Genomic DNA, 12,052 nt, shown 5'->3' with positions numbered 1-12,052 from the left:
CCAACAACTCGTATTTTGATTGAGGCCAATTGTTCTTATCGCAAGGATTTTCACAAAATTTATTGCCAGATTGTAGGCGCTTGATACTAATTTATTAGTCTCATACTTGCAACATCTTCATCTTCGCTGCTGCAGTCGCCTACACTTTATCGGCTTTATCTGCACTAAATACGTTGTTGTTATTGGCGTTTTTTTTTCATATGTTGTAAACCGTCCGCAGTCAGCTGCTGTGCAGACGGAAGGCAGCCAAAAATGATATAGAACAATGCGTTCGAAATCACTCAAATCCATTTTCCTTTACTTTCAACGTCGTCCTTACTCCTTACAACTTACTACTTATTCCTTCTTTCTTATGCTCTTTATTTTATTTATTTTTTTTTCTTTTTTGCGCTTGATCTCAATTTTTATTTCGATATCCTTGCCGGGGCATGCCACAGGATGTCTTCATAGTAGCTGGTCAATGCGTGAGCATGTTTGTTGTTGTTGCGTTGGTAATACCCTCCTTATGGGTCCGTGCCAACGGTGTGTTTCGGTAGCATATGGTGTGCAATGTGCCACACTTTTATTTCATTTTATTTAGCCTTATTCTCCTCATTTAATTTATCCACTTCGTTGAAAGACTCATACATACACACATACATACATACACATATACCCACATATGTATGTGTTTGTTGTTGTTGCTTTGGAATTTGATTTTATGTGCCCACCATATCCTGTAGGAGCGTGCGTGTGGATTTGTCAGTAGTTTCCTGTATACCGTTACTATTTAGTGTCAATGTTGTCAGCTGAAATTGACTTGAAGTTGAGCCGGATAAGCGGATTTATTATTACAATATTTGAATGATGGAATCAAGGCGATATTTCAATTTGGTATTAGTTGAGTTTTGAAGCAAAATGTTGTGAAGTCGCCTGAAGTCTGAAGTCATGTATGTACGTCGTGTTAATAGGATGTAGTAGTACTGGCCTCGCCCTTTGCTTACGGAAGCTGCTTATACTTTGATTGACAACGTAAAAGTCGAATTAGTTTTAGCTGAATACAGTATTCCTACTATCTAGAAGCACCAAGACCTCTTAAAATTGATCTGCCTAACCGAAGGAAGGACTCTCTAACTAACAACTAACTGTACATAGGGCTCGGAAATCTTCTCAGTCCAGCTCAAAAGAGTTCTTCGTCTCAACAGCACCTTGTTGGATGTGGATGTATTGTTTTTGACATTTCAAAATCTACCGAATCAAATTTTTTGGTATTACTAAACTTTAGTCAAGAAGCATACATTCATCTGAACTAATTCTTCATAGAAGTTGATGCGAGATTCGTCGCTGGATCTCAGCTGAGGGAGCATACATCGGTTTGTACGGTCATCGAGTGTCTGTAAAGGTGCCTTCACAACCTAGGCTGATCTAAGCTAAGAATCTGCTTCTAAAAATATAGCTTCATTGAAAAAGGTCATAAAGCCTCCTAAATGGAGTCCTCTAAATTTCTTACCAACGGGTTGGAAAACCGACTATCTAATTATCTGAAGTCTGAGGTAGGAACTATACCTTCGCGCCGCTATTTCTGCGCACAATCAGATTTACCCATTATGGGATAATTGGGTCCTTTTTCTGGCCGTCGGGAATAAAATCTATCTCAAGATAATATTCGAAACAAATTCAACTATTTTATGTACGTCTTTTCAATTAATTCATTTTGTGGTATAGTAACTTCCACTCTTGACAGCATCGAGGTATGGTTTCTGACTCGACGAAAGTAAATATTTCAATATTACTGAGGTTCAAACCTTCAGTGTACAGACCAAAAAACTTCTACTTTTAGGAAAGAAAGAACTAAGCAGTATCTCTAAGAGACCAGCTACAGAAACTTCATATACATATAATAGTAGAATCGGTAGAATACAGAGCATGCGCGGAGAATAATCAGACGCTAGAACATTATCTTTCTAATGTCCAACCTTCAGTTGGGTAAAAATTGCTACTTTTGACGGGATCCAATACTCCAACCTAAGGGAAATTGGGCAGATGAGATGGAAATAATTTAGAAGTTTCGTTAAATCGACTGAGTTGTTTAGTTGACGCTTATTGGGGTACCTCTGGGAACATACGAGGCCTAATGATGTCCTTGATGCGGCCTTTTGTGATCGGGCTCCTTTGTCTCCCTTTTCAGCCAGCCAACCAAACTTTCTGATAAATTCCAGCGCGAAAATAAGTCTCTCGGAACAAGCCCCTAACTTCCGTGTGACTTACATAGTTGGAAAGTACTCACGAAGTCCGACAGAAGACAAAACCTTCGATCACTCAGTGAGACAGAAGTGTTGGCTCTTTTGGGGTCTTTTAATAAGAAAATTCAGGTTATTGGAACAGATGCGTAATCTTCCTTGCCGAGATTCTCTTGGAACATGACTTTATTACCTGCGTCGCATGGAACTAGGTACGAGTAAAATCAAGTTTTATGCGATATTGAAATGAAACTAATATAATAAAAAACATACGTACATACATTTGGTATATATAAATAAATTGCACAATTGTCACACAACTGGAGTAGACCTCGATTGTGGCCAACGAACGCGAGCCCGCAATGTGGCTTCCTTTTAGCTGTAGCATACGTCAAACGACGCCTTTGTCTACCATATCGCGTCTACCGCGTCGGCTTCGAGGGCTTCGCATGCAAAAAAGGGGTGGCGACGCCGTGTTTCGTTGGCCTCCCGTGTGCTTTACTTGCATTCTTATTTACGCAACTTTTTTTTCAACTTCATACCTTTTTGAAATTGTGTTTTGTTGTTTTCGTGTTACAATTGCAAATCGAAAGGATTCCACTTTAATAGGAATCACGCTGAGCGCGTCGCAACACAATGAAAATGTAATTCTAATCGAATTGGTTTCTATGCCCCTCGACGAGCATTGTTCCTGCATTTTTTAATAGTTTTGATTTTCTTATTTAATAAGTTCACAGTTGACGGTGTTGCCGCCCGGTTGAATGCCCGCTCGAATGTGTTACTCCTTTTCAATATGTGCTTCAACTGATTTTTGTTGTGCAAATATATGAATTGACACAGCGTGAGGTGATTTTGCTCATTCACTCGGCAGTGAAATCAGCTGGAAGTTCATTTGGGAAGTGTGAAAAACGCAGTGGACAATGCGTGTATGAAGGTTATTTTATGAAGGGATGTGGAAGGGGTTGTGAATTGAAAACAAAAAACAACTGATTAACTGTAAAATTATTTTCAGCGATTTCATTAGATGTTAGATTAGAGTCGAATTCACTTTTTTTCTTGGAAATCACTAATTGACGAACAAAAAATTTTCAAATTTTCTAAAAAAAATATTTTCTTTCAATATTGCAAAAAATCGCAAAATACAGAAAAATATTCCAAAATTTAAAAAATAAACTATTTTCGAAGAAAAGCCTACCTAACTACCAAATCTTCTACTTTTTATTCACTACAATGTATATACGTACTTATTTCTACATATGTAATTACACACTCATTAGCCGGAGGCAGCACAATGGCCCTCATCAGCAACCCCATTTAATTAGCATGGTCACCACTTTTCATTTATTTCATTTTCGTTTCGAATTTCCCCAGTTTTGCGCAAAAATCCTTTAAAAAACGGCAGTGCAAACAATAAAATCCTTGTAAGGGTTCATGCATTGGTCAGTTAACAATCGCTAATTTGCGAAAAATAACAAAAGGTTTCACCTTTACACTCGCCCACCCACTCCACTCTGCTAATCTCTTTTACTACCCACAAGCGTATTTGCAAATTTACATGACATTTACAGAAAATACAAATATTTTTGCTCCAAGTTAATAGATTTTTGTTCCATTTAGTCCTTCATGTCCTTCAAGTCCTTTTGGCTGATTGACTGTGTCTCTGTCAATATATGCCATGCCCATGTCAATGGATTGCTCGTTTGTCGGGTTTGATTTGACTTCTTCCAAATTTATTTTATTTGTACAATTATTTTAACCTTTTGGCAAATTTGAAATGTTCTTCCTTTAAATTTGTTGAGATATTTATATTATTTCATTCTTTCAGACCCAATTTGGGTAATAAGTCTTCTAATGGTGATTTTTAATTCAACATTTCATCTCAAAATATTTTTATCAAATACCCCAAGTTACTCCAAAAACAACCTGAAGCCTACCGATCAAAACAGGTCTTCTTTTTGACTGGCATAGGCACCTTTTACGCGGTTTTAGCTGACCAGATCAAAATTGGAGTCTGTCATCCGATGCTGTTGTTTCGTTTACATGAGGTGATTTTTTTTATGTGGTGGGTCCCAAACCCTACGCACAACCGCATAAGCGGGATTCGCCTTCTGACTTTAAATCGCCTCCAAACGGATTTCTGTTGGCTACCCAAAGGATACTTGGTCTAAGACAGGTCTAGTCGTCGAAATAGCAGCCCTTGGTCAGATAAAATCCAAGTCAATCTCCCAACTTATTCCTCAGTAGATATGGTTAGTGACAATCTATAGAATCTATACCCAATTTTAAAGAGATCCCACGAAAAAGAGCCATTCTTCCTTAAACTACACCAGGCTCGACAAGGCGGTAATTTCACAAAGCCGTTAAATTTTGCTGAGATATCGAATTTAAATATATCGTTTAAAATACAAGTCTTGTCAATTATTTGAATACGGTCCAATATCTAGAGCAATTCATTATATTTTTCAATAGTACATCCCAAAATGAAATCTGGCCCGAATCCGTTACTATCGTCCCTTCAAAAGCCTTTTCAAGAACAGCGATCATTGCGGAGTGCATTAGACCTCGATGGACCATAAATCATGGATAGTTAGCGATGTAGAACCCTTTATATAGAGGTTATATGGAAACGTCTATTTAACTTAACTTAAACTTAAAATCAAGAAAGAAAGCGGGCTACATCTCTAAATAAACTCGTCAGCAAAGTTTGAGAAATTTCATCGATTCTCTAATTTTCTGAAACAGGGTTCATAGAAACCGCAGATTTCAGTAGACTTTTCAACTATATGCAAAAGATTCCATCAAAGCCTTTTCTCACTCCACCGGAATGTAAAACTTTACGGTTGTTAGTGATCACAATGCAAACAAAGTCGGAAGACACTGAGACATTAGTGAACTCTTAAACTTGATTATCGCATCTCAACAAAGCTTGCTCACGTTACCGCAGACTTCAATAGACCCTAAAGCAATATCCCGAAGATTCAATTAGGATTCATCACATTAGGACTCGATAGACCGTTGTTCACAACCACTACGGTTTATAGTTCAAAGATCTGGGAGTGCCATGTGTATTCAAATTCTGGAAAGGAAAGCGTAAGAATTCTCAAAATTAACTAGTTACTAAATTATGAGGAACTTCACCAAATCCCTAATTTTGGTTACCGCTTGCAGCACATGATTTATAGAAACAGCAGTCTTCAGTAGACTCTAAAGCTTTGTCCCGAAGGTTCAATTAGCTTTCCCAGTACTCAGCTAAAACATAAAACTTTACGACGGGTGGTGACTACAAATGAAATGACAGACGGAAGCCACTGTAGAGGTTAGTGATCTCCTTTGTAACCGTATCTCAGACAAGACTTGCTCTCGTTACCGCAGACTTCAGTAGACTGCAAAGCTATAGCCCGACGGTTAAATTAGCTGCTCCTAACTAAACTGAAATATAAAACAATTATATAAGGTGACTACAAATGAAACATGGAAGTCACTTTAGAGGTTAGTGAACTCTGAAACTTTGTTACCGTTTCTCAGACAAGGCTTGCTCTCATTACCAAAGATCACAGAAGCTACAAATATTTATCTTGCGACTTCTTACATTTTATTTTTAATTTACTTAAAGCATTTTAACAAAGTTTTCCTGAAAACCATTTCCTCGTCTGGTTCAACAATCATACCATCGCCATATTAAAATCAATGGTATGCGAAAGTTAATAATAAAGACGCGTACAATTATTGGAATAACTTAATACTTGTACAAGCTAAATGTCGGTATGGACCATTGACTTCATAACGCAAATGAGGTTGCAGTAAAATAAATAACATGAAAATTATACCCCAACAAACTCTCACAACTAAAAGTGCGCACACACAATTCATACATCTCTACATAACCTATAATAATTGAGTGCCAAGCAAAGCAGGGTGGAAAGAAATTTCATAAGTTTTTTTGAAATATTTAAGAAATCTGACTCAATTGAAGGCATCAGCATCACTTATGAGGGTTGCGCTCGCGAAGCTTAAGTATTTGTGACTTCATCGCGAATTTCCTTCTGTCTGTCTCTAAGTGAACGCTTTATTTGATGAATTTCATTAAACTTTTCATATTAGCAGTGAATGTTCCAATACATAATGATCAATAAATTTGTGGTATAATCTATCTTCGAAACACCCTTATAGTCGACTGAAACAGATACGGATTCATATCCAGCCATGGATCTCTCAAAATAATTGGCGGTTTTTTTTTCGTTTACTAAGGCAACTCAGCGCCTGGAATACATTTGAAGCTCGACTCACCAAAGTCTCCGAAATTTTGGTTAATTCCACGACCTAATTCAGTCGGTTCCTCCAAAAATTTATTGAACGAGAGCCAACCTACATATATTCGAAAACTAGCCAAACCACTTATGTTAACCTGTTAACAACGCGGTACAATGCCTCTTAACAGCTTTGGTTCCGTAATTTCTCTACCCATTTGTCAAATATGGCAGCAGCCTTGGTGCCCTCAGCTTCTCGATCTACTATCCCAGCAATTTAAACTAACTTCGTACGATAATCACCAGCGATGACAGGGATAATGAATGAGCATTGACTAACTGGCCGCTGCAAATGCGCTCGCTTGTTGCTACTTCTCTGCGCAATTATACATTTGACTCGGATGTGACTTGCAACATAAGCACTACCAAATTGTTCGTCTATATGCTTGGCAAGTACTTCCATTTCAACGCTTATCCACTCGACTAAATAATCACTCTACACCACATTTGTATTTTAGACTTCCTTCGCACGCCTCCTTGGTACTTACCATATAAGTAAGCTCTTTTACAGACACACCCTGTTGGACTCTGTGGAACGAAGTTGCCAAGAAAATGGTCTTAATCAGGAATACTGAGAGTACATGGGCCCGTAAGAACACTACTATTTTCTCGACAGCATGGAAGTTTCTTTCTACTTGGACGTTTAAAAAAAAATGTTAACCCAATCTTCAGAAACTTGGATTTACCATCGAAAAATTACTTATAAGACAACCTGAAGTTTTCAAAATTATAGATTTTGAACCGTCGGAGCCTTGGCCTCCTCGAGAACACTAGCATTTTAAGCAAAAAATTCTTCCTCGAACAAGTTCCTACCGGGCACCCGTCTAACCAACACACCCGTGCATATACGATAAATGTGAAACAAAGCAGTTTCGTTCACTTTTTAACGATGACGCCTTGTGAAATTATTCCGTGACATTTGACATTGATGACATTCACTTGCCATGGCTGTCACTCGTCGCCACATATCACTTGAGTCCGTTCATCCCCCTGTGACATGACCAAATCGTTTCGTTTTGAGCGAAGCGAAGCGGAGGGGAGTCGTATGGAGCGTAGATTGGCGAGTGGTGAGCACCCACAATGATAAAGACTCGCTCCACTACTTATTTGCCTGTAAGGATATCTGTCTCGGCTGTCGTTTTTGTGACCGTTGTTGTTGTACATTATTTTTGGCGCTTGAATTAAACACTGTACGCCCCATTAACAATCTCCATTCTCCATCACTCCCTCCCAATTCACCATTGACAATCACAATTTAGAATTGCTTACAATTCTGCTGTTGTTATTGTAACAGGTTTGTTGAATAAGAAGCTCTTCAACTTGTTGTTGTTGCTATATTCTTACGATTTTTTGTCACTTTAAGTTGTAACTGTAATTTGATTGTCCTGAAATCGTGTGCTCCTTGCTGTTTACTTATAGTTCAGGTGTTGGACAAAATGTCTGGAGATAGGAAGACATATGCGCGCGTCATTCGTTGAAGCTTTTGAATTGCTAATTTTTCATGTTGACAACGTGAATTAAATTTTCCAAGACATTTTTTTTAACGTGAAGTGAGGTTACAAATGATAGTTGAAGTTTGAGATACCATATATAATATATATGTAAATATATTTTCATATAATATATGTATATAGGAGCTGCCTTTATGTCGCGATGTCTGAATTTGGTATCCCCGCAAATAGAGAAGGTACAATCTTCCATAAGAGTGTACAGCTACTGGCGTACGCCGATAATATCGATATCATTGGAAACAACACCCGCGCCGTTAGTTCTGCTTTTTCCAGACTGGATAAGGAAGCGAAGCGTATGGGTCTGGTGGTGAACGAGGACAAGACGAAATATCTCCTGTCGTCAAACAAACAGTCAGTCCTCTCTCGACGAACAAAAACCAAACTCTACAAGTCTCTCATCATTCCCGTCCTACTTTACGGTGCAGAAGCGTGGACGATGTCAACATCCGATGAGACGGCACTAGGAGTTTTCGAGAGAAAGGTTTTGCGGAAGATTTATGGTCCCTTAAACATTGGCAGCGGCGAATATCGCAGACGATGGAACGAAGAGCTGTATGTGTTATTCGACGACATAGACATAGTCCAGCGAATAAAAAGACAGCGGCTACGCTGTCTAGGTCATGTTGTTCCAGCTCTGAAAGTATTCGAGGCAGTACCCGCTGGTGGAAGCCGAGGAAGAGGGAGACGTCCACTCCGATGGAAGGACCAGGTGGAGAGGGACCTGGCTTCGCTTGGTATAACCAATTTTCGCCAAACTGCCAGAAGGAGGGATACGTGGCGCGCTATTGTGGACTCGGCTACGCCAGTCAAGAAGAAGAATATATATGTATAAGGAAGATACAGTTAGTTAGTAGTTCTAGTGACAAAGAATATTATATACTCTCGTGCGAGAATAAAAAGAAGAAACAATATTTAAACTGACCTCATAATAAACTACATCCGCTATAAATATATTTGAGTAGTTGAGAAAAGTAATTTTCGGAATATATATGTATATATGGGGGCAATCTGAATAAAGGATGGTACTACTAAATCTCTAAAGTTCATTTTTTCATTGAATACAGGCGCTCGATTAACATATTTCTATGCGCTGGAAATAGTTATGGAGTTATTGTGGGGGCACAATGCTCGCTTGGAACTATTTAAGTAATAATTTTATTATTGTGTGCCTCTTTCTCCATAGCTCAGAAAGAAGCGAGCGAAAATCGCTTCATTCCCATGAAGTGAAATATATGCACACCGCATCTGACCATTTCGTACACCACAAAACATATAATTTGGGTTTTATGCTGACAAAAGCGGAAGAATACAGAATGGAGAGAGCGTTGGCTTAGTTTGAGGAAGTCAGTTTTTACAATTCGCAGCTGAATTTTAATGGATGAAGACATCAACACATCGTTGAACGCGGCGCGAATCGGCGACAATTGTTCGTAAATACGGCAACAAAAAAAAAACAATTACAAAATAACAAAACAAAAGAATTAAAGAGTCGACTCGTAACATTTTCATTTCCATTTCATATGCAAATCCGCAGCACAACTTTGCGACCACGAAACAGCACTAAAGGCATCCAGCAGCGCGCGGACGAGCGAACGCATGCGCAAAAGGGGGAAAATATGGTGGGCGCTGACACGCATGCGCAGCGGGTTAACAAAACAGCGCTGCTGATAGTAGTAGTAGGATGATCAACAAAGGAGAGGGGGAAATGTAGCAATAATTATAATTATTTTATGGAAGTGAAGGGCAGAGTCTGCACAGCATTCTGGAATATATAAAAAAAAACATATATGTATATATATATATATATATAGAACATGTGTGTATGTATGTAAGTACGGTCACTTCAAAGTTGAAATACATATTTCTAATTCCTCTACAACTGGGCGTCATTCATTCACACAGTCCAGCGACGCTTGACCATTAACGTGGTCCACTCGTGTGGCAGCTTGTTAGCTGAGAAATTTCTCTGGGTGGAGCCTCACACTCAACATGCCGGCGTCAATAGCACCTAATAAGCGTCGAGAAGAGCTGTGAACGGCAAACTGCAAATTGACATGATCAATGGGTGTCCTCAAATGAGTCTAACGCCCGGCGAACTACTTTGGTCTGACCGCCTGCCTGTACGAGTGGCAGCGGCGACTATTCGGTCATTATTGGCCATTCTAACAAAACCGCCCCAAATGACGCCTCAATTGCTGACCGCCACCATAGACACACACGGACACAGACACTGGCGCACACACTCCTTTCGCATTTATCAACGCACTTAACGGTGCGTTGAAAGGCGAGCGTTCTCGCACAAAAGGTGTAAAGGTGTGATTTGCTGAGAGTGTGCCTTTGTTGCGCCTTCTTTCATGCATTTTGTGCGCATTTTCATTTGATAAATTAATGAATTGAATTGAATTGAATTTTGCACATTGCGTCGACCATTAATTTCTTTGTGTGTATGTGTACATATGTGTGTGTCGATTGCATAATTACCCTCCTTAGCGCTCCTGGTCGATTTTGGCTTACCACAGCGGCCAATAGAAACGAATGGTTTGTTAGCATGAGTACATATGTATATACGGTCATCCGCTGTGTCTTGTATGGCTGCCGACAAAAGCGGCTCTCTTTATAGTCCATTTAGGCAATGTCTTTGTGGCGCCTTTTTCGCAATGCGTTTTCCAATGTTGCTCTCCGGTTAGAAGCAACACTTATTGAGCAGGTGACTTTTTGCTTTAAACAGTTAGCAGCGTGTGGCCAAAACAGCAGCAGCCAAGGTGTCAAGGTGTTCTTTTTTTTCCGAAATGCAACTGCAAATTTTGCTCTAATTGATTATGTGAGTAACTGTGTACTTACTTATACATATGTTATATATATATGTATATATAAATTATTTGTATTAGAATTAAGATAAATGTTGCATAGCAGAATTCATTCACTTTGTTGGTTAACGGATTGGAATTGAATGACTTACCTGAGACCCAAACCAGGACTAACAATGTTTTTTTTTTCTGAAAAACTTAACAAAACAAGAAAAAACGTTAATTTTGGCTGTATCGAAGCTAATATACCCTTCTCAGGTGCATTTCTTTTAGTAACTATGTGTTTAAGCAAATCTAAAGACGTAAGAAAAAGTAAGTAAAAAAAAAGAAATCATTTTACTAATTCTTTTTAGCCGGGTTGTTTGCTAGAAACATTAAGGTTATATAGTTAACCGATCTGAACAATTTCTTCGGATATTAAATTATTTCTATGAACAATAACTCACACCAAATTTTGTGAAGATACCACGTCAAATGCGGAAGTTTTCCATACAAGCCCTTGATTCCGATCGTTCGGTTTGTATGGCAGCTATATGCTATGGTGAACCGATCTGAACAATTTTTTCGGATATTAAATTATTTCTATGAACAATAACTCACACCAAATTTCGTGAAGGTATGTAGTAAAATGCGGAAGTTGTCCATTCAAGTCCTTAGTTCCGATCGTTCAGTTTGTATGGCAGCTATATGATATAGTGGTCTGATATCGGCAGTTCCGACAAATGAGCAGCTTCTTGAAGAGAAAATAACATCTGCAAAATTTCAAAACGATATCTTAAAAACTGAAGGACTAGTTCGTATATATACAGACTGACAGACGGACATGGCTAAATCGACTCAGTTCAACATACTGATCATTTATATATATACTTTATAGGGCCTCCGACGCTTCCTTCTGGGTGTTACAAACTTCGTGACAAACTTAATATACCCTGTTCAAGGTATAATTAATATCTAAAATTACTTACATAGGAGTATTTAAGCGGGCGTTGGGCACCCAGAATAACTCTATAACTATTACACGCTAATAGCAAAATATTAATGGAGCGCATAGAGTTCAACGAAAGTTTAGAGGTTTAATAGAATAATCCATAGTTCTACACTTTATTCAGTTCGCCACTAGCTGAATTCCTATCCTTAGCGACCCTTTAAAAACTCGAGCTCTCAACTTAGCCGAATTCTGTTTTAAAAGGAAACAATGTTCAAGC

Source organism: Zeugodacus cucurbitae, chromosome 5 (assembly GCF_028554725.1).
Source record: "Zeugodacus cucurbitae isolate PBARC_wt_2022May chromosome 5, idZeuCucr1.2, whole genome shotgun sequence".
In the NCBI taxonomy this organism is placed as follows: domain Eukaryota; kingdom Metazoa; phylum Arthropoda; class Insecta; order Diptera; family Tephritidae; genus Zeugodacus; species Zeugodacus cucurbitae.
The sequence above is the reverse complement of the archived record's forward strand: the minus strand, read 5'-3'. Positions refer to the sequence as shown.